The sequence below is a fragment of the Rhinoderma darwinii genome, chromosome 1 (assembly GCF_050947455.1).
Source record: "Rhinoderma darwinii isolate aRhiDar2 chromosome 1, aRhiDar2.hap1, whole genome shotgun sequence".
Taxonomy (NCBI): domain Eukaryota; kingdom Metazoa; phylum Chordata; class Amphibia; order Anura; family Rhinodermatidae; genus Rhinoderma; species Rhinoderma darwinii.
This window is the reverse complement of record NC_134687.1, coordinates 432,645,139-432,669,659: the sequence shown is the minus strand read 5'-3', so window position 1 is coordinate 432,669,659 and position 24,521 is coordinate 432,645,139. Positions and strand designations below refer to the sequence as shown.

At 43.6% G+C, this 24,521-nt stretch overlaps 1 protein-coding gene across 3 annotated transcripts in view; it reads right to left on the bottom strand.

Annotated features, from left to right (window-relative positions):
- Nucleotides 1-24,521, bottom strand: part of GRK3 (G protein-coupled receptor kinase 3) — a 290,760-nt gene that overhangs the window by 101,604 nt on the left and 164,635 nt on the right. The gene's annotated exons all lie outside the window — the stretch shown is intronic.

Genomic DNA, 24,521 nt, shown 5'->3' with positions numbered 1-24,521 from the left:
AGCGTGATAACTTTTTTTTATTTTTCCGTCGACATAGCCGTATGAGGGCTCGGTTTTTGCTGGACAAGTTGTATTTTTCAATGGCACCACTACTGCGGCAACATAATAGACGGATTAACTTTTTTTTTTTACCTTTTTTTGGGAGGGAATTAGAAAAAAAACCAGCTATTATAGCATCGTTCTCAGTGTTTTGAATTTCCGTTCACTATGCGGCGAAAATAATGTTACTTTACATATTTGGTATCGTTATCGTACCGACCCATAGAATTAGCGTAGTGTATGTCTGCACAATTAAAAAACATTTAAAACAAAAATAATTAGTTTTTTGCATCGCCACATTCCAGGAGCCATAACTTTTATATTTTTCCGCCGATGTAGGCATATGTGGGTTGTTTTTTTGCAGGATGAGGTGTAGTTTTCATTGGTACTATTTTGGAGTACATGAGATTTATTGATGCTCTATTATATTTTTTTTGAGGGGGGGATGGAAAAAACCCCACAAATGTCACAGTTTTTTGTGCGGTATTTACTATACGTTTTGATGAATTTTTAAACTTTATTTTGTTTGGGTCGTTACCATCACAACGATACCATATAACTGATTTATATTTTACACTTTTATAAAATAAAACCAATTTTTGATGGGGGGAAAAAAAAAATTATTTTATTTTACTGTGCCTCTTTTATTTAATAAATTTTTATTAATTATTTTTTTAGTCCCACTGGCCGACTTCACTGTGCAATCTTCTGATCGCTGATAAAATTCTGTGTTATATTTAGTATACCAAAGCATTACTGGCTGTCGGTGTAAAACTGACAGGCATTCTATTAGGCTATGCGTCTGTTGTACAGCCTAATAGGCATATAGTCATGTTAGGACCCCGGGTGCCATGGCAACTTGTCGGCGGGTGAAGATCACGTTTGCGGCCTGTCGATGGGTGACAGAGGGAGCGCCCTCGCTCTTTCAAACCACTTAAAGCCCAGGATAGGTGGTTTCTCCAATCCCAGCCGTTGCAGTGGGACTCCATATGTCAGCCACACCTGTGTGGGCACAGCTTCGTCGGCCGTACGGTCACGTACATGCACGTTGGAATGCGGGTAGATGACCCTTCCCATGACATGAATGTACATGATAATGCGGGAAGCAGTTAAGGTGCCAGTCATTGTCACTCCTAGGCTCAATTGACATTAGCCTTAACGCTTCGTTCTCTGCAGATTTACCCCATTTCATCTGCTCGGATCTAAGACTGGAGGGGCTCTAAAGTACGAATGAATCTTTATTTCCGATTTCTGCCCAATTCTCATCTAGTCCTTATACCCTTACACACATACTGGTGGGCGGAAGATCACACTAAAGTGAAAACTAGGAGTGGGTCCATAAGACGGAAGAGGTACAAATCTTTCCATTATACTTTCTCTCTGTGTAGGTTCCAATTCTGGTTTTGGCTTTCAAAAACTGATCCAAAACACTGACCATCTGGGCATGGCATCACCCAGTAATTAGAACAACCTTCAATACCTGGTACAGTGGAATAAAAGGCACATGTCAGGGACAGCTCAGCTACATCTAATGACTGTATTGATCTTATGGAGAGTCTGCTCCTGTTACTAGAGCAGCTTTGGCACCAGGCAATCAATTTGAGATTGTTAAAGGCAAATGATCACAGAAGAAATGTAAAGTAATAGGGCAATGAGTACCAGGTGTTGTTAGCGTGGTATTGATAAACTGCAGCTTATTTTCCATCACATGGCCTAACCACAGAGGGTTCTAACTCAAGATAAAAAAAAAAGTTGTGCCATTTGTTGTATAAAAAAAAAAAAAAAAAAAAAATCAAACCTGTCCTAAAAAGCAATAGCGTATGATTGGATGTCATTGACATTCAGTCCTAGACTTTGGTTCACATTCCTTATGCAGAAAAGTCCCAGTGAAAATAACAGGTTGTCTAGTATGACCGTGTTGTAGGAGAGTCTCCCTTCACACAGATCTCATCAGCTGTCACTCTGCGGGAGAATGGCAGTGGAAATGCTAAACATAATAGATACCCACCCAAGGTCAAGAAGTTTCCTATAGGCCTCCAGAGAAGGACCCTGTTCTCTTCTTTAGTTTATATATAACATGGGTTATCAGACCGGCATCTTCTTTGACAGAGGTTCATATAAGCCACTAACATGAAAAACCAGTAAAGACCGTAAAAACTAAAGTGCTTGGATGCTTTACCTTTTCAACTTTATCCTTTGAGCTATTTCACCCGTAATACATTTCTAGAGAGGGGGACCAAGTGTACTAACGCCGAATACTAGATCTGCTCAATGAAAGCTGAACAGACAGAAAAAACAAAAAACATACTAGGGGTGAAAGTTGCACCCTGGTGGGACGGTTTATGAAATATATTTAAAAATATCTGCTGAACATTGGAAAACCAACACAGCTAATCCAAAGTATTGTAGACTTTTACAGGCAACAGTATATAATCCATAAAAGGATTTATGCACACGACCGTAGTTGTGTGCGCGACTGTGATTTGTGGCTCGGACAGCCGAGAAGTGTCACCCTGCGTCAAATCGCGGGCCGTGCACATGGCCGTGTGCATTAGTTTCAAAATACGGCCATAATAAAACATCTATCTTTTTGCGGTCCAGGCTCCCGGGCAATGAATGGACCACGGTCGTCGGCATGGGCCCATAGTAATGAATTGGACCGCAATTCACCTGCAGATTTGCGTGTGGATTGCGGCCGCAAAAACACGTAAGTGTGCATGGGGCCTTAGGGTATGTTCACACGCCCTATTTACGGGCGTAATTCAGGCGTCTTACGATTGGAATTACGCCCGAAAAGACGGCTCCAAACCAAGCTTTTTTTTTTTACGCGCCCCTGTCAAAAGACGGCACGTAAAAAGACGACGCCTCAAAGAAGTGCATGTCACTACTTGGGACGTAATTGGAGCAGTTTTTCATTGACTACAATGAAAACCAGCTCCAATTACGTCCGTAAAAGACGCCGCGAAAAACGCATGCACTCGTCAAAACGTCTGAAATTTAGGAGCTGTTTTCGCCTGAAAACAGCGTCGTAATTTCAGCCATAATTGGCGTTGCCGTGTGAACATACCCTAAAAGTTAATTTGCTACTTCTTGATTTTTGGAGCACATCGCATAACGTAGACCATAAAGTAGACATACTTATAGCTGTTTTTACACAGAATGACCCAGAACCCAAGCACTGTTCCCATTCCATCCTGTAGAGAAGAAAAAAAGGTATACCGAAGTATACAAGCCTGATGGAGACCAAAAGGACACTCTTTTGTCCTCAGTCGGGCTTATGGAGCCCTATAAATGTAATTCATAAACGTAATATGAAGAGGGCCTTAGATAATGGTAAATAAGAAGGGGCATCACTGGCAGTTTACTAGTACAGAACACCTAAACGTCAGGGTCTGCCAAACAAAGTATAAAAAAAAAAAGTTGAAAAAGTATTACATTTCATCATTATTATTGGAAATGTTATTCGCAATAGCAACAACCAGCAAGTTTTGGCCTACAAATGGTTAGGCTGTGTGTGGCTTGCTTCCAAACATCCACTAAATACCGCTTTATAATTAAATTATCCGGTCTTAACCCCTTCCCGCTCCTTGACGTACTATTCCGTCATGAGGAGCGCATCGTTCGCGCTCCATGACGGAATAGTACGTCACAGGAGGAACGGCCATTTCGGCCATCCTCCCGGGACATGCAGGAGCTGTGACAACTGCTGTCTCGTACAGCAGTTGACGCAGCTCCTTCAGTGGGGACTGATCGCGGTGGTCCCCGCTGATTAACCCCTTAGCAGCCACGATCAATAGCGATCGTGGCTTCTTAGGGGTTAAACCATCGACGTCCCGCTATATGATTGCTATGGCAATGGCCTCAGGCTATGCGATTTACGGAAGCCTAGTGGGTCCTCACAAAGTCAGATCTCACTATGCTTGCTGTCAGCGAGTAGCTGACAGCTCTAATACACTGCACAAACCCATTGCAAGCGCTACAATGTTTTACATTTACAGTAAGTGCACAAAAATGTGAAAACTATTAGACATACGTTTTAGACTGCTGAAATGTGCATGTCGGTCACTATGCTGCCCTAAGAGAGGGCAGCATAAAGCCACTGACAGGGTTCCCTTTAAAATGATGGTCTCAAAAAGACAACCTTATCGCCTTAGACAGTCTCCCTCATGATCAGCAGATATTGCTAATGGAAGACTCGGCCAGCCAGTGCAAGGGAAATATAGTAATATACGTATGTCATCCCTTCAAATGGAGACTGTCATGTAATACAAGGCTGGGCCATTTGCTACTGACGCGTAGATCTTTTATGGTCTCTCCGCTGACTAACAGAGGGGGATCCCAAGGTAGGACCTGTAATATAGAGCGGAGTCATGAGAGAACCCTTTTAATCTATTGTATCATACATAAGTCAAAAGCACAATAAATTCAGTACGGATAAAAGAAAGGGAGGTGGGCAGCATACTAACAATCACAAAACCGCATTCACCCATTGTAGATGTGCCGGTAAATGATAAATGCATCCAATATTGGGTAAGGTCTATACTGTGCCTTTTACACCTATGTAGCTGCTGTGCTTTGTGGACAGGATCAACACAGCGCAATACCATATAGATAACAGTGAGAACACAATAATGCACATCTACTAGGCAACTTATTGATCAAGGCTAGAAAATAAGAACACAACAGATGTGAGTCTTTACAGATCATTTATATGGGATATTAATGAAGGTGGAAATTTTTTTACATTAGCTGTTTATCAGTGATAGATAACCATATATGTTACAAAATGTACACTGATCAATAGTGGTTTATTCAGGTTGTCATGGAGCATCTGCCACTACACCAAGAATAAAGCCACCAACCCTTAAGATATAAAAATACTTTCTCCTAACACAAAAATGAAATAACTCCTAACGTTGAACATTGGATTGTTCTAAAATATAAAGTTAGTGAAAATAAGGCAAAAAGAAGATGCACATGACCTATGGGCTTAGACATGAACAAGTATTTTAGAAGAACAATTACAAAATACTAGCAAGACTTCTTCAATTCTTAATATAGTCAATCATGCAGTCATACACCGTCCTAACAATAGGGACAATCCACAGATAATAAAGATGCAGCAATCTATCTTACCATCCAACAATTGGGCACACAAGATGGCACTGTCTTTATGTTGAAGAAAGATGTTTATAGGTCTATACAGTATCACAGGGCATTCGCCAAAATATATTTCTAAAACAATCAAATGTGGGTAAAAACAAAAAATCTTTTAAAACTTAATTTTTAATTAATAAATACACATAAAAGACCTTAGAACAAACGCAAATTCATCTGTAAAAGTAATGAATACCCCTCCCACCTCTTTAGGAGATAACAATAAAGTATGATCTAACAAAAAAAAGAATGTTCTTACCAATCCAAAGTGGTGTTCCGCTTAAAGCAGTGGGAATGGGACGTTACAGGTAACCACCACAATAGTGGCGACCCAGTCAGGAACCTTTTCCTTCAAGACACGTTTCTTCCAGAAGTCCTCTCCAGATTTAGGAGGGGGCCAAAAGGACAAGCAATAGTAGGTAAAGTGTCTATTGATGGGCTACGGTCCCCTGCGGGTACCGATGTGCGCATGGCAGAGCTAACGGCTTTTAATAAATGTATCAGTAAAAATGGTCTGCCATTTCTACAGCAACAAAGGGAACTTCTTCAAAGCCACGTCATGGCGATCGACGAGTTGCTGACCCCTGTAACAGAGAGTAAGGCCCCATGCACACGACCGTATCTTTCATCCGTAATTACAGACCCATTTATTTCTATGGGTGACAGACACCTTTCCGTATTTTTACGGATGGGTGCTCGTTTCGTAGAAATGATAGAACATGTCCTTTTTTTGTATAAGTCGATTGGTGCTTCCGTTGTTACGGATTACAAAAGCATTGCTAGGCGAAGCCAGGTTTTCAGATGTTGCATATCATTTGTGGTGCACTTTTGTGGATCTGTAAATACGGATGCATTACAGATGCACTACGGACCGTATTAACAGACACCGTTCCGTATATGCGGATGATTTACGGAGGAGTGCAGATCCGTATTTACGGATGGATGAGATCTATGGTCTTGTGCATGGGGCCTAAGGAAATACAGAATGGTCACTTTAGAAAGATTACGTTTAAAGCTGGCATTCTCGGCTCCATAAAAAGTCAAGACGTAATCCGCTTTTCAAATGTTTCCTAGACTGACAGTACAATCGCAATTCTTATTTCTCCAAAATGAAAATTTCAGTTTCCAACTACTCCAAAGCCTTTTAGAACAGCTGGGCACCAGTGGTGTAAATTAAAGTGCGACCACATATCAAAGACCGAGAGAAACAGAGAAAATCACTAGTAAAGGGTAATATAATATTTATTGAGCTGCTGGAAGTATAGGTAGGACGCTGTTCAGCCTCAATGATTTACAGAGCACTGCAAGGTATTATTTAAAGGACATATCCTCCTTTTAAAGAGCATTTTCAATTTCTTGTAACCACAAGACTTATTTTCACATAGAAATGTTTGAACCTAGAGTTGCCAAGGTTATTTATTAAGAATAGAAATCCAAGAATAATTTCAGTGTGAAACATTTTCCTGTATTGACCAACTCACTGTCAGCATGTCATGCCTACACATACATGAACATCTACATGTGAATTGTGATCATGCCGACAGACAGGCAAACTGGTGGCAGGAGCAGCTCATTGTCAATGAGTGGGTCCCAAGATTTTTGCCAATAAACTGACTTTCTGTAGCCACCACTAGGGGGAGCTAACTGAAGACAGTTTAATTACAGAAAAAGGTAAGGCCCCATGCACACGAACGTAAAAACTCCCGTAAATACGGGCCGTAATTACGGCACGTTTTTACGGGCCCATGGACTTCTATTGGCCACGGGTACCTCCCCGTATGCTTACGGGAAGGTGCAAGTGCCGTTGAAAAATATAGAACATGTCCTATTTCAGGCCGTAATTACGGCACGGGCAGGCCCATAGAAGTCTATGGGGCTCCCGTTATTACGGATGACTACGTGTGTGTGCACCCGAATTACGGGAGCGTTGCTAGGTGACGTCAGGGGATAGTCACTGTCCAGGGTGCTGAAAGAGTTAATCGATCGGCAGTAACTGTTTCAGCACCCTGGACAGTGACTTCCGATCACAATATAGATCAACCGGTAAAAAAAAAAAAAAAAGACGTTCATACTTACCCAGAGCTCTCTGCTTCTTCCTCCAGTCCGGCCTCCTGGGATGACGTTTCAGCCCATGTGACCGCTGCAGCCAATCACAGGCTGCAGCGGTCACATGGACTGCCGCTTCGTCCAGGGAGGTCGGACTGGATGTCAAGAGAGGGACGCGTCACCAAGACAACAGCCGGGTAAGTATGAATTGATAGAGAGAAGGGCTGCCGATTACTGCAGTGTAATTTTGAAGCGAAAACGTGTCCGTAAATACTGGTGCAATACGGGTCGAATACGTGCTACCAAGGACCCGTATTTATGGGAGGACAAAAATACGTTCGTGTGCATGAGGCCTAAGAGTGATTTTTCTTTCTAAAATATTTAAACAGTTCATATTTGTGCACACAGAGTGATACATTTTAATAATAGAGAGTGAAAGGAAATACTACTTTACATAATAGATGGAGAGTAGAATCCTGAAACAAAAATCCATACTGGAGCACACAGTGTTTTAAAATGTGAAATTATATATATATTTTTCTTATGTGAAATTTTAAATCTATAATCAGGAAATGACTCTGTTTAAATCACGTTTTTATGATAAATATAAATATATTTTTTTGTCTTTTTTCAGATCATTATTTAGATTTCAAAATTATTCTGAAATTGTGCAATATTTACTTTGTCCATGGAGCCATATAATAGACTGACACTTTCTGTTCTTTAGAGATCACTTCTCAGCAGATATCTCCTTATTTTCACAGGCACGATTACAATGAAAGGTCTCTATAATAAGGGCTCATGCACACAAGCGTGTTTTTCTTCAGTGTACTATCTGCATTTTTTGCGGATATAACACTGACCCATTCATTTCTATGGAGCGATGCACACATCAGTGTTTTTTTGCGGATCCGTTGTTCAGGCTCCGCAAATTATAGAACATGTCTTAACCATGTCTATTTTTGCAGACCCGTGCCGCAATTCAAGTCTATGAGCGTCAAAAATGCATATGGAAGACATGGAAAATCCGATGAATTCACGGACCTATAGGTGCGGACCGCGAAATGCGGATGACACAGAAACAGCAGGGCCGTAATATATGTTAATACAGAAGCAACTCTGAGGCGTTACGGACCCAAATACAGATGCTAAGATCCGTAGTTTGTGGCCCGATCAACAGCAACGGTCGTGTGCATGAGGCCTAGAGCTGGAGGCATATGTCACAGTATCCACCATTGATAATAGGTGATGGTTACTACTCCCTTCGCCACCTCCCTGCACAATCACCTCTGCCCAGGTCACAGAGCATGTCTAATAGACTCTCATATAAAAGTGAATTGTTCTTCTCTAGGTCTACAGGTTCCTATGGTCCATGTCAGGGCCGGCGTCAGCACCAAGCCAACCTGAGCAAGTGCCGGGGCCCACTACCCTTGGAGGGGCCCACTCAGCCGCCGGGTGTGGTTGCTGCCGTCGTCATGGCAACGCTGTCCATATATGGACAGTGATGTCAGGAGGAGAGGAGTCCAGGCAGAGCGCTAGCGGCTCTGCTCCGGGACTCTGTCTCTGAGGAAGCCCCTGACATCACTGTCCATATATGGACAGTGTTGTCAGGAGCAGAGCAGTGTCCCAGGCAGAGTGCTAGTAGCGCTCTGCCCGGGACATTGGCTCTGCGGTTGCTCCTGACATCACTAGCCGTATATGGACAGTGATTTCAGGGGATTCACCAGAGCTGGAGTACCGGAGTAGAGCCCTTACTTGCGCTCTGCCCAGGACTTCAGCTCTACTCTGGACTCTACTCCGGGCATCACTATCCATATCCATATATCAGAAGCAGAGCAGGAGTCCCAGGCAGAGTGCTAGTAGTGCTCTGCCCGGGACTATGGCTTTGGGGTTGCCCCTGACAACACTGTCCATATATGGACAGTGACGTCAGGGGTTTCTCCTGAAGCGGAATCCCCAGCCAGAGCATTGGCAATGCTCTGGCTGGGGATTCCACTCCTAGAGGGAACCCCAAAGGCGCTACCTACAGGGAGCGGGGCCGTGTGGCACTATCTGGGAGGTGGGGGCTGTGTGGCACTGCCTGGGAGGGGGGGGGCTGTGCGGCACTGCCTGGGAGGGGGGGGCTGTGCGGCACTGCCTGGGAGGGGGGGGGGCTGTGCGGCACTGCCTGGGAGGGGGGGGGGGGCTGTGCGGCACTGCCTGGGAGGGGGGTGCTGTGCGGCACTGCCTGGGAGGGGTGGCTGTGCGGCACTACCTGGGAGGGATGGCTGTGTGGCACTACCTGGGAGAGGGGGCAGTGCGGCACTACCTGGGAGGGGGGCTGTGCGGCACTATCTTCTATATGGGGCATAAACAGGGCCTAATGTCTATATGGGGCACAAAGTGACGTTTTCTGCCATTTTACTGACGCTGTGAGTTCCCCCGCAAAGTGGCCTACTAAGTCTGTGTCGCCCAAGCAGGGCCGCCATCAGGGGGGTATTAGGGGTAGTAGTGTAGGGGGCCCGGCCAAACTTAATTGAAAGGGGGGCCCGGCAACTGCCGCAACTTGCCTTTGGTAGAAAAAAACAGGCCCCTGCAATGGGGCCTGTTTTTTTCACCAAAACAATGTCGTGAGCTGCGGGCCCCCCTCTCGTTAAACACCGCCGTGAGCTGCGGGCCCCCCTCTTATCACCGCCGCGAAACACCGCACGTACGAGCGAGCGCGCGAACGACGGCAAGCGCGCGCGCGCCCACGCGCGAACGACCAGGCGCGCCGCCGAGAGGGAGGCGGTGCGCCCGCAACACAAGATCTAGGGGGAAGGAGAGCCACACTGGACAGCGGCGCAGTCTACTTACCTGCTGGCCCGCCTCCGACTCGTCCTCCTCGTCCGCCTCCGCCTCCTTCTCCAGAGCGTGGCTGCGTAAGGAGAGGGGGAGGAGTCTAGTTGTTGCGCGCCGGCAGTTCTACGATCCCCGCCATTTTCTGGAGCCTGGAGGTGAAGGACGACATCTGGACCGAAGACATCGCCTGAAGAGGACTGGAGTGGGAGCACCTCTTCTGACACGGTGAGTAAAGTGTCTCAAAGTGCGGTTTCTGTATGGCCCTGTTCACACAGAGTATTTTGCAGGCCGAATAAATCTGCCTCAAAATTCCTTAAAGAATTTTGAGGCAGATTTTGACCTGCCCACACTATCTTGCCGCGTTTTTTGCTGCGTTTTTTGCCCGCTGCGATTGAGGACAGCAGACAAAAAACGCAGCGAAAAATGCATTTTCTGCCTCCCATTGATTTCGATGCGAGGACAGAGGCGGAACCGCGGCAAAAAAGGACGTGCTGCTTTTTCTTTTTCCGCGACTGGCTCCCATTGATTTCAGATTAAATCAATAGGAGGTGGTTTTGGAAGTTTTTTGGTGCTGATTCTGACGCAGTGTCCGAGTCAATATCAAGGCCCAAAAACTCTGAACTGGGCCTTATTGTTAGGGCTTATTCAGACGAACGTGTAATACGTCCGTGCAACGTGCGTGATTTTCATGCGCCTCGCACGGACCTATGTTACTCTATGGGGTCGTGCAGACTGTCAGTGATTTTGACGCAGCGTGTGTCCGCTGCGTAAAACTCACGACATGTCCGATATTTGTGCATTGTTCGCGCATCACGCACCCATTGAAGTCAATTTTGTTTGCGCACACAAAAAGCACACGCTTGTGTGAATCCGGCCTTAGGGTAGGAACACACTAGGCATGAACACTGCAGATTTTATGCAACACATTTTATTGTGGAAAATCCGCAGCGTATTACAGTCGCAGCAGGGGAGATGAGATATGCACAAATCTCATCCACACGCTGCAAAAAAAAGTGACCTGCAGTGTGGCTTTTTAAGCCGCAGCATGTCAATTTATTCTGTGGAATCGCCGCTCGTCTGTTGCGGAAATGCTGCGGTTCTGCCGCAAAAATCACACATGAGAACAAAAAAAGGTACTTTTTTACATTTATAAAAAAGTTTAGACTTGCCCCAGCCGTAGTCCTGGTGACGCGATCCTCTATTCTTAGCGCAGCCCGGCCTCCTGTCATGACGTTTCATCCCATGTGACTGCTGCAGCAGTCACATGGTCTACAGAATCATCCCAGGAGGCGGGGCTACGTTCAGAAGAGAGAGATGCGTCACCTAAACTACGGCCGGGGCAAGTCTAAACTTTTTTTTCCCTGCAGGATTCCCGCAGCGGACATGCCTCACGAAACCTGCGCCACTATTTGGTGCAGTTTTGCTGGCGGAATTCCCTGCGGCTACCGGGGCGGATAAGCTGTGGAGTTTTACTCAGCATATCCGCCTAGTGTGTTCCTTATGATGTCGCTCCTGGAGCTGCCGCCGGTCTCTAAATAGGCAGTTGGTTCAGTAGAATTTGGAATTATTTTTTTTTGTGAACCAGCTTAAAAAAAGACAAAACTTTTGTGTTAGGGCCTGTTCACATCACCGTTCGCTTCCGCTCCGGGGTTCCGTCTGAGGTTTCTGTCGGGTGAACCCCGCAACGGAAAGTGAAAGTGACAGCACAGCTTCCGTTTCAGTCACCATTGATCTCAATGGTGACGGAAACATCGCTAATGGTTTCCGTTCGTCACCATTCCGGCAGGTTTTCGGACGGAATCAATAGCGTAGTCGACTGCGCTAATGGTGACGGAAACGGAAGCTGTCACTTTCACTTTCCGTTGCGGGGTTCACCCGACGGAAACCTCAGACGGAACGGAAGCGAACGGTGATGTGAACAGGCCCTAACACAAAAGTTTGGTATTTTTTTAAGCTGGTTCACCAAAAAAAATAATTCCAAATTCTACTGGACCAACTGCCTATTTAGAGACCGGCATCAGCTCCAGGAGCGACATCATAAGGGACACACTAGGCGGATATGCTGAGTAAAACTACACAGCTTATCCGCCCCCGGTAGCCGCAGGGAATTCCGCCAGCAAAACCGCACCAAATAGTGGCGCAGGTTTCGTGAGGCGTGTCCGCTGCGGGAATCCTGCAGGGAAAAAAAAGTTTCGACTTGCCCCGGCCGTAGTTTAGGTGACGCATCTCTCTCTTCTGAACGTAGCCCCGCCTCCTGGGATGACGCTGTAGACCATGTGACCTGCAGCAGTCACATGGGATGAAACGTCATGACAGGAGGCCGGGCTGCGCTAAGAATAGAGGATCGCGTCACCAGGACTACGGCCGGGGCAAGTCTAAACGTTTTTTATAAATTTAAAAAAGTGCCTTTTTTTTTTTTCTCATGTGTGATTTTTGTGGCAGAACCGCAGCATTTCCGCAACAGAGGAGCAGCGATTCCACATAATACATTGACACGCTGCGGCTTAAAAAGCCACACTGCAGGTCCATTTTTTTTGCAGCGTGTGGATGAGATTTGTTCTAATCTCATCCACTCTGCTGCGACTGTAATACGCTGCGGATTCTCCACAATAAAATGTGTTGCATAAAATCTGCAGTGTTCATGCCTAGTGTGTTCCTACCCTAAGGCCGGATTCACACAAGCGTGTGCTTTTTGTGTGCGCAAAAACGTGGCGTTTTGCGCATGCAAAAGGTCCATAACAGCTCCGTGTGTCAGCAGCGTATGATGCGCGGCTGAGTGATTTTCGCGCAGCCGCCATCATTATGACACTCTGTTTGTATGTTTGTAGCACGTGGTGCTTTTCTGTTTTCATTCATAGTTTATACGGCTGCGGAAGTGCTGGGCGTGATTTTCACGCACCCATTGACTTCAATGGGTGCGTGATGCGCGAACAATGCACAAATATCGGACATGTCGTGAGTTTTACGCAGCGGACACGCTGCATGAAAATCACTGACAGTCTGCACGGCCCCATAGAGTAACATAGGTCCGTGCGAGGCGCGTGAAAATCACGCACGTTGCACGGATGTATTACACGATCGTCTGAATAAGCCCTAACAATAAGGCCCAGTTCACAGAGTTTTTGGGCCTTGATATTGACTCGGACACTGCGTCAGAATCAGCACCAAAAAACTTCCAAAACCGCCTCCCATTGATTTAATCTGAAATCAATGGGAGCCAGTCGCGGAAAAAAGAAAAAGCAGCACGTCCTTTCTTGCCGCGGTTCCGCCTCTGACCTCCCATCGAAATCAATGGGAGGCAGAAAATGCATTTTTCCCTGCGTTTTTTGTCTGCTGTCCTCAATCGCCGCAGGCAAAAAACGCGGCAAGATCGTGTGGGCAGGTCAAAATCTGCCTCAAAATTCGGTGCGCGGTTCCAGGCGGTCGCGGGTGCGCATGCGCGGGAGTTTGCGGGTGCGCGCGATCGGTCGCACGGGCGGCAGTGTTTGACGGCCCCCATGACGACCCCCATGCTACCCAGGGCCGCCATCAGGGGGGTATTATGGGTACTGATGTGAGAGGCCCGGCCAAACCTAATTGAAAGGGGGGCCCGCAGCTCACGACATTCTTTTGGTGAAAAAAACGGGCCCCATTGCAGGGGCCTGTTTTTTTTTCTACCAAAGGCAAGTCGCGGCACATAAACTTGGAGCCGGCCCTGGTCCATGGGGCTGCTGAAAAGCATATCCCTAAATGCTGTTAACAGAGCAGCAGCTGCTCAGGCAAGATGACCGCCCGGATATTCATGCACAGAATGAAAAAACAACCAAAATCTACAATCAGAAAAAACACAAGAAAAAAAAGTTTATTTTTTTGGTTCTAACTAGTATAAAAAGAATCTAGGTGACACATTCCTTTTAAGTTATAGGTCATCTATGTGAAGTGCTTCTCTGTCCATATCCCCATGACAACATTTCCTGTGCTTTGTAATTTTAAGGCCAATAATAGTAGCCTCAAACAAGCTGATGTCTAATTTTTCTTCCCTTTGATAAAATATGAAACCTGGTTTCTAGTTGATCGCTATGACAAGGTAGGAAATCTCAGGAAGTCTGTAACTTCAACCTCTGATAACATTAGGATTTATGTGTGTTCGAAAACATTGGAGTTTAAGATTTTTTATTTCAATTATTTAAACTGCATTGTCGCAGCAAGATGATGATTCATACAAATTTCCACCATGCAACACCATCGCACTCCTAGTTTTTGCTTCTTTTTATTTTATGAGTCTTGTTGGCAAATATACTAAATGGAACCGGTCATGACTCTTCTGCCCCCTAAACAGCCACCATGCCGTAATACTGGCCATACATAGGTTTATAAATATGCCCTGTATATACTGGCTGACGCAGCACAACCTAGAAAACCATATATTCCATTATAAAACAGCCCACAATGTATGCAAATTACCTGTAAAGAGTCATCTGGGTGTAGCCGTGATGCTGAAGAGTCAGGAAGTTCGGTTACTAAACACACCCTTTGTGGCTGGCTTGTAATGGCGAAGCACGGCCTGGGGGACGTCAATCAAGCCAGGAAGGGATCAGTGTCCGGACTGCCCGACTCTACAGCATTGCGGCTACGCCCAGATGACTCTTCACAGGTAATATGTATAGAGCGCACGCTGCATTAAAAGTTGGTTTTCTAGGTTACACTTATATACAGTTGTATCTTTATAAACCTATGCACGTCAGGTATTACAGTAAGATGGCGGTTCAGGGGGCTGAAAATTCATGACAGATTCCCTTTAATAACAAAAATGAAATCAGGACCAAACACTGTGGTAGCTCCAGAGGAAATTAAATACATTAGCCAAACCATACGGATGGGTGCTTTGTCATCCAGCACAAATGTGCACAAAGCTGTTCTCTAAAATACACTGGGGATGACTAATTGCTTTTTCTTTTTTCGATGCATTTGTAAGGAAGATGTTCCCAGGAAAAGGGACTACTGAGCAGCAAAGCAAGTCAAACTGTCAGAAACGTTCCGTTTTAGGTCCAAAGAATTCAGATTAAGTTACACTATATACATAGGGCACTTACATATTATTTCTACATCTGCTTGGTAACTACTTTAAGAGGCAAAAACAATGTTTGCCTTATAAGCGGCAAATAAGCATTAGCTTATAGAACAATCCTTTTAGTGCTCTCCCCTCCCTTTAGTTAAATATGTTTGACCAGTATAGAAATCTGTGGAACTGCTACTACACAAATCTAAACATGCATAATGTGGCTATCCTTGGATTTAAAGCAACCCTCCGGTCCCGGGACAACATTTTCAATATGATGGTGTATATGGAGTAATATTACCTGGTGCCCTCTAGTTGTGCCACTCTGCCGTGGATCCGCCATTTTAGGGTCCCCTCTGTGCTTTCGCAAAATGGTTGCAGTGCTTCTTCGACTACATGTCTTAGACACTCCCACTGTTCTCAAATAGGCCAGAGCTGTCACGTGAGCAGTTCTATCCAATCCATGAAGAGAGGGGGCGTCTTAGACTCAGTCTGAGAAGTGCTGTGGCCATTTTGAGACAACACAGAGGGAACCCTAAAATGTCGAACCCACGGCATGGGGGGGGGGGGGGGGAGAGGGCTGGCTGGAGGGCACCAAGTAATATTCCTCCATATACACAATCATATTTGTAATTTTGTCCGGAGACTGGAGGGTCACTTTAACTGGTCATGTCCATAGGGTACCTGCCATCTGATAGATGTTTAATTGGCCAACCACATTACAAGCAATGAAGTTTGAAAGACTAAATTGACCAGTATGCCACATGTGGTGGGTGGCACTGAGCATTTCTTGGTGCCTCAGACTTCTTGATACGTTATATTCATGCGGTCTGTAGAGAAGTTTTAACAGTCTTTCAGAAATGGATATAAAAGTAAACCATTAACAAATAATTACACTTTTAGTTCCTATATACTGTTATACTTATATTTTACACTAAATGCAGGCCTGTTGGTGATCGGCTAAAACCCTCTGGATCAGCTGTTATATATGGCAGTAACGCAGCATAAGATTACATAATGTATGTGATCTATGTCAGAGCTTGCATTACGCTGCTGCATTTCAAGACTCTGTTCACACCGTTTGATGTATATGCTCAGCGTATGCACCTTCTGATACTCCTGATGCCTACTCTAAACATTTCCATAGAGTCCTATGTACCCAGAGAATTCCAAGAGTGTTCTGTTGGCATCTGCCGGGCAGGAAGACCTCAGTACCTATGTATGACGTATGACCCTGTAAGGCACATAATGGCCTACCTCAGGATTTTTCCCAGATGCATATGCCGAACATGAAAAGGGAAAATGTGGTGTGAATAAAGCCTTTATTTGTTTGCACTCGGTCTATACCCGTAGTAGCTGTGGTCACTGTTATACAGACTGGAAATAGCCAGATGCTTTTTGATCACTATATAAGATGGAAGGACAAACATCAGATTAATGTCCCAGTGGAATCAGATTGTTACTATTGTAAAAGGTCTATGCCAGGGGTCCTCAACTAGCGGACAACGTTCTGGACCAGTGATGTTGCCAGACGGATCCATGGGAGACTGCCACATTTAATTGTATCTGCGTCCTTAGGACGTAGATACAATTGAATATTTTGGTGGAGCAGAAAGCTATCAGCTCCCTGTTCCGCCATTCACTAGGCAACAGGCCACGTTAGGCGTGCAGCCTATAAGACACTGGTACAGGATCCCTGCACAGGCCGGCACGATGACGTCACTGAACTGTGCAGGAGTATGCAAGAATCCCGTCTCAGCGCCTCATAGGCTGAAGGATTAACATGGCCGAGGAGGCCTAATATGCAGCTCCATTCGTCACGGGAATGGGGCTAGGTGAGTACAAGTTGTTTTATTTGTGTGCTGTGTGGCACTATCTACAGGGGAAACGATCTACAATCTACAAGTGGCATTGTCTGGCACTATTGCTAAGGGGCATTGTCTACAGGGGGCACTGCGTGGCAAATATCTACAAAGGGTACTATGTGTGGCACTCCCTATAACAGGCATTGTGGCAGATAATCTTCGGATTCCTGTGCAGATCCACTGGTCAAAATGGCCTATGGCAAATCCAACCCATATGTACGTAGCCTTACTGTTGGTGTTCAGGTCGGACCTTTGCCTGACGGCAGACCCAGATAAATGGACCTTTACTAAAAATAGTTGAGTACGCCTGGTCTATGCTATAAAATGTCAAGGCAAAGCTATCACAGAGATTACCTCAAGAGGTGTTTGAATTTGTTTTAACAGATTAACTATGGAATAAATGTACCACATAAATTTTTAGTTTACAGTTCATTGTCCGCATTAATCAGGTGCTGTCAAACCAATGCTCTATAAATGCAAAGAAAAGGTAGATTATAAGCCTTTCATCAGATTGTAAATTAAAATGATGGATATGCTTTCTATACTGTAGGTCAGGTTACTTCATTAGATGGTCATATTTCCCCACTGGTGTCACAGTGACCTCCAGCAGCTAGTGAATCATCCTGGAGAATAAAGATTCCTGTTATTGAGGTCAGTCTCCTATCAACAGATTTAGCAATTCAATGTCCATTATCAAGAAGACCAAGTAAATAATCATTGCAACCCATGTAAATATTACTACTTTACTACATGATTTATACATCTGTCTACAATTTGTACCAAATGGTGAATGTTTAAATAGTGTATAAACATATCCGCTACACTACAGTAGTTACAAAAAGATTGTTCCCAATTTAATCTAAACGAAAATAAGCAAGTGTTGCTACATGACACACACACACACACACACACACACACACACACACACACACATGTAAGTATGTATATATATATATACAGTGAAGGAAATAAGTATTTGATCCCTTGCTGATTTTGTAAGTTTGCCCACTGTCAAAGACATGAACAGTCTAGAATTTTTAGGCTAGGTTAATTTTACCAGTGAGAGATAGATTATATAAAAAAAAAAAAAACTGAAAATCACATTGTCAAAATTATATATATTTATTTGCATTGTGCACAGAGAAATAAGTATTTGATCCCCTACCAACCATTAAGAGTTCAGCCTCCTCCAGAACAGTTACACGCTCCAAATCAACTTGGTGCCTGCATTAAAGATAGCTGTCTTACATGGTCACCTGTATAAAAGACTCCGGTCCACAGACTCAATTAATCAGTCTGACTCTAACCTCTACAACATGGGCAAGACCAAAGAGCTTTCTAAGGATGTCAGGGACAAGATCATAGACCTGCACAAGGCTGGAATGGGCTACAAAACCATAAGTAAGACGCTGGGTGAAAAGGAGACAACTGTTGGTGCAATAGTAAGAAAATGGAAGACATACAAAATGACTGTCAATCGACATCGATCTGGGACTCCATGCAAAATCTCACCTCGTGGGGTATCCTTGATCCTGAGGAAGGTGAGAGCTCAGCCAAAAACTACACGGGGGGAACTTGTTAATGATCTCAAGGCAGCTGGGACGACAGTCACCAAGAAAACCATTGGTAACACATTACGCCGTAAAGGATTAAAATCCTGTAGTGCCCGCAAGGTCCCCCTGCTCAAGAAGGCAAATGTACAGGCCTGTCTGAAGTTTGCAAATGAACATCTGGATGATTCTGAGAGTGATTGGGAGAAGGTGCTGTGGTCAGATGAGACTAAAATTGAGCTCTTTGGCATTAACTCAACTCGCCATGTTTGGAGGAAGAGAAATGCTGCCTATGACCCAAAGAACACCGTCCCCACTGTCAAGCATGGAGGTGGAAACATTATGTTTTGGGGGTGTTTCTCTGCTAAGGGCACAGGACTACTTCACTGCATCAATGGGAGAATGGATGGAGCCATGTACCGTCAAATCCTGAGTGACAACCTCCTTCCCTCCACCAGGACATTAAAAATGGCTCGTGGCTGGGTCTTCCAGCACGACAATGACCCGAAACATACAGCCAAGGCAACAAAGGAGTGGCTCAAAAAGAAGCACATTAAGGTCATGGAGTGGCCTAGCCAGTCTCCAGACCTTAATCCCATCGAAAACTTATGGAGGGAGCTGAAGATCCGAGTTGCCAAGCCACAGTCTCGAAATCTTAATGATTTACAGATGATCTGCAAAGAGGAGTGGGCCAAAATTCCATCTAACATGTGTGCAAACCTCGTCATCAACTACAAAAAACGTCTGACTGCTGTGCTTGCCAACAAGGGTTTTGCCACCAAGTATTAAGTCTTGTTTGCCAAAGGGATCAAATACTTATTTCTCTGTGCACAATGCAAATAAATATATATAATTTTGACAATGTGATTTTCTGTTTTTTTTTTTAAATATAATCTATCTCTCACTGGTAAAATTAACCTAGCCTAAAAATTCTAGACTGCTCATGTCTTTGACAGTGGGCAAACTTACAAAATCAGCAAGGGATCAAATACTTATTTCCTTCACTATATATACAGTGAAGGAAATAAGTATTTGATCCCTTGCTGATTTTGTAAGTTTGCCCACTGTCAAAGACATGAACAGTCCAGAATTTTTAGGCTAGGTTAATTTTACCAGTGAGAGATAGATTATATAAAAAAAAATTAAAAAAAATCACATTGTCAAAATTATATAGATTTATTTGCATTGTGCACAGAGAAATAAGTATTTGATCCCTTTGGCAAACAAGACTTAACACTTGGTGGCAAAACCCTTGTTGGCAAGCACAGCAGTCAGACATTTTTAGTAGTTGATGATGAGGTTTGCACACATGTTAGATGGAATTTTGGCCCACTCCTCTTTGCAGATCATCTGTAAATCATTAAGATTTCGAGGCTGTCGCTTGGCAACTCGGATCTTCAGCTCCCTCCATAAGTTTTCGATGGGATTAAGGTCTGGAGACTGGCTAGGCCACTCCATGACCTTAATCTGCTTCTTTTTGAGCCACTCCTTTGTTGCCTTGGCTGTATGTTTCGGGTAATTGTCGTGCTTGAAGACCCAGCCACGAGCCATTTTTAATGTCCTGGTGGAGGGAAGGAGGTTGTCACTCAGGATGTGACGGTACATGGCTCCATCCATTCTCCCATTGATGCGGTGAAGTAGTCCTGTGCCCTTAGCAGAGAAACACCCCCAAAACATAATGTTTCCACCTCCATGCTTGACAGTGGGGACGGTGTTCTTTGGGTCATAGGCAGCATTTCTCTTCCTCCAAACACGGCGAGTTGAGTTAATGCCAAAGAGCTCAATTTTAGTCTCATCTGACCACAGCACGTTCTCCCAATCACTCTCAGAATCATCCAGATGTTCATTTGCAAACTTCAGACGGGCCTGTACATGTGCCTTCTTGAGCAGGGGGACCTTGCGGGCACTGCAGGATTTTAATCCATTACGGCGTAATGTGTTACCAATGGTTTTCTTGGTGACTGTGGTCCCAGCTGCCTTGAGATCATTAACAAGTTCCCCCCGTGTAGTTTTCGGCTGAGCTCTCACCTTCCTCAGGATCAAGGATACCCCACGAGGTGAGATTTTGCATGGAGCCCCAGATCGATGTCGATTGACAGTCATTTTGTATGTCTTCCATTTTCTTATTATTGCACCAACAGTTGTCTCCTTCTCACCCAGCGTCTTACTTATGGTTTTGTAGCCCATTCCAGCCTTGTGCAGGTCTATGATCTTGTCCCTGACATCCTTAGAGAGCTCTTTGGTCTTGCCCATGTTGTAGAGGTTAGAGTCAGACTGATTAATTGAGTCTGTGGACAGGGGTCTTTTATACAGGTGACCATGTAAGACAGCTGTCTTTGATGCAGTCACCAAGTTGATTTGGAGCGTGTAACTGGTCTGGAGGAGGCTGAACTCTTAATGGTTGGTAGGGGATCAAATACTTATTTCTCTGTGCACAATGCAAATAAATATATATAATTTTGACAATGTGATTTTCTTTTTTTTTTTTTATATAATCTATCTCTCACTGGTAAAATTAACCTAGCCTAAAAATCCTAGACTGTTCATGACTTTGACAGTGGGCAAACTTACAAAATCAGCAAGGGATCAAATACTTATTTCCTCCACTGTATATATATATATATATATATATATATATATATATATATATATACACACACACGTACACGTACACGTACACACACACACACACACGCTGTGACCTTCAGGCTAAAGTGGGAATCCAAAATAAGGGTTGTGGTATAAAAAAACAGAGGAACAAATACTGATATATCATGCAGATGTTTCTACTTTCAAAGTAATGAAATAGCTGCTACTGTAAAATTATGGGGAAACAGTTTAAAAAAATCTCTGCCTTAAAGCAAAACATTTTTATTTCACATGGATCAAGATAAGTGTGGACATCTTTACAAGGATATATTTGGTAAGCCACTTGTTACACAGAAGAAAACCAAATGCAGGTCTCAGCCTCGGCTGGAGATCAGCAAACATCTTGACAGGAGAGAAAAAAAAATCTAAAAGAATGGATGACGTCAAGCACGCGTTTTAAGGATTTGGGTTTTCTATGTTCAAAGTACTGCATACTAGAACCCATCTGCCACATTTCACACAAACCCACATCTTCCCCCTGATGCCTTAGAAGCAAGAATTCTCAGAAGTTATATTTAACTGTTACAATCCATATAGGAGAATAGCAGCCTTTACCTCTGCTTTGTTTATTTCACTCATCAATAGTACGCTAGATTAACCCTTAGGATTTTGAAGAATGCATATGCTAGTGTTATATGCCACAAAACTCCCAACAGGCTACTCCATGCACTGATATTTTGGGAGTCCTTAGGGCAATGCTTCCAGCTATCTCCTATAACTAGGTGTGTAAGTTATTGAAAACTACCATTTAGTAGAAGCCTACAAATTGTCTCTTTGTTGGTTACAATACATACTAACCGAGGAACGTCTGACAGAACTGGTAAGAGGCAAAGCTCAATAAAAGAAAAGTTTAGGGTAATATCTCCACAACTGAAGAACAGGATATGAAAGGATTGTGGAGAAAGGATACAGAAATCTTCATATTTCCACTGCCCCAATTAGCCAAGCAACAAGACAAGAGTTCTGAAAACATTTATACAGAATACTACTTGAACAGAGAAATATGTGCAACAGCGTACATAGAAAATCTATGCCTATGCACGATCCTTAGGACTAGACCTGAATCCAAACAGGGCAAAAAATTCCCTTCCTTTTTATATCCCCTGCCTGAAGGTACTCAATCCAAGAGTTTACCTTAAAAGGCTTTTTTATTCTTTATTTTGATAGCTACCTCTTCATTTATTATTATCCAATTTAGTTGGTTGCCTGGATTAAACATTCAATTTTCTAACACCATATTAGAAAATTCAAGAGCAAATCTCTGTCTTTTTCTCTCTCTGAAGGACCCAACACATCCATGCATTAAGGCCCTTTAACATGGGCTGATGATGGGGCGAAGGAGCACTCGTATGAACATTTATTCCCGATCATTGCCTTGTGTAAACATGGCAGAAATCAGCCAACAAATACATTCGTAGAACGGCTGATCAAATCTTTTATGCTGCCTCAAAAAGGATTTTGTCGGCAGCACGTCTACCCATTTAAACAGGGGATGTACTGGCAACAAGATGCAAAACAAAAGGGGACGAAGGTTCATTTCAACGACCGTTCGTCCCCATATTCGTGATCATTGCTGCATGGAAATGGAGCAAATGAGTGCCGATCATTATGAGGTTTACAATCGGCACTCGTCACTGGGCAGAAAATCTGCCAATGTAACACGACTCTTACACGGATGGCCCATTGAATTCAATGGCCACCATTGCCCCTGTGATGGCAAAATGGTATTATAAAAATCAGAAAGTCCCTGAAAACCAATGTTGAATTTTCCCACGATTTTGCTATAGCTATCCGAGCAGCAATGATGATGTTGGAGAAGTCATCCACAGGACATTTATAGAATGTGAGTCATCGAGAAATCATGTAATAGATATCCACCCAAGAAATGTTCATTTTCAAGAAGTCTCCCCGAGTGTGAAACCTGGTGCCTTCAGCATTACCGTTCTATGAAACGAAGAGAGGGGGCAGTTGCAGTACATTTACTAGTCTTACATGACTTCACTTTGAGGCAACACTGGTTTTGAACCTAAAAAAAGAGGCTTTTAAATGTCTGTATATAACAGTAAAAGTTGTATCGCAACCAAATAAAACTAAACGTTGCAAAGAGGACCCAATAAAAAGCACAATAGATTTACATGTTATATGCAAACACTCAAGACAGTAGACAATTCTACCATATACACACGCACACCAGCAGCAAGAATCCCTGTCCTAGCTTGTGATTAGACTTTGAGAAATCATTTCACTTAATGGTGAGAGAACCCATCATATTTTTGCACATCTGACAATTTAATTGCTTACAATTTAAAATGATAATTTGGCTAATAATCTCTACTCTAAGATTTTGAAAACTGAAAATTTGACTCAACAGACACGCTCCCAGTAATTAGAAAAGCCAGGCTTTCATGAGAACCACCCATCGCACCATACTAGGCATATCATAAATCATAATGAGACAACGCAATGAAACACATGACAGCTTCCAGTGTGCCTTCATCCTAAGAATAAAACATCTTCATTAACCTTGGAGGACATACTGTATCAACATAACTGTCTCCGCCGATATACAGATCCTACAATACTAGCACACAAAGTAACATATAACATCTTCACCCACTGACATGATCACAGACAGAAAACAACAACTAAAAAACTAAAAGGGAGAAAGACATAACAGTGACCGTAAAACTGCCTATAGCAAACATGCAATGAATTACTGTATTAAATCAGGTCACCACCAATCCTTCACTAGTGCAGACTGTACCATGTGCTATAGAACATCTATATCACCATTACAATAAATCATCATCACGAGATAAATGTACCAAACTGCATGAAAAATGAGCTAGTCCTCACCATCTATTTGCTGCCTATTCCAAATCAATGAATATCAAAAAGCTTTTCTTAAAGAGGCTCTGTCACCACATTATAAGTGCCCTATCTCCTACATAATCTGATCGGCGCTGGAATGTAGATAACAGCAGTGGTTTTTATTTTGAAAAACGATAATTTTTGAGCAAGTTATGAGTAATTTTAGATTTATGCGAATTAGTTTTTTAATAGACAACTGGGCGTGTTTTCACTTTTTACCACAATCAGAGAAGTGTATGAAGCTGACCAATCAGTGACCAATCCGCATCATACACTGTTCATTGTTCCAGCCCAGCTTCTTTCACTGCACAATCACACTGTAACAATGGGCTGGAACAATAAGAAGTGCATAACGCTGATTGGTCGCTGATTGGTCACTGATTGGTCAGCGTCATACACGTCTCTGTACAACACCCAGTTGGTAAAAAGTAAAAACACTCGCCCAGTGGTCATTAAGAAACTAATTAGAATAAATCTAAAATTGCT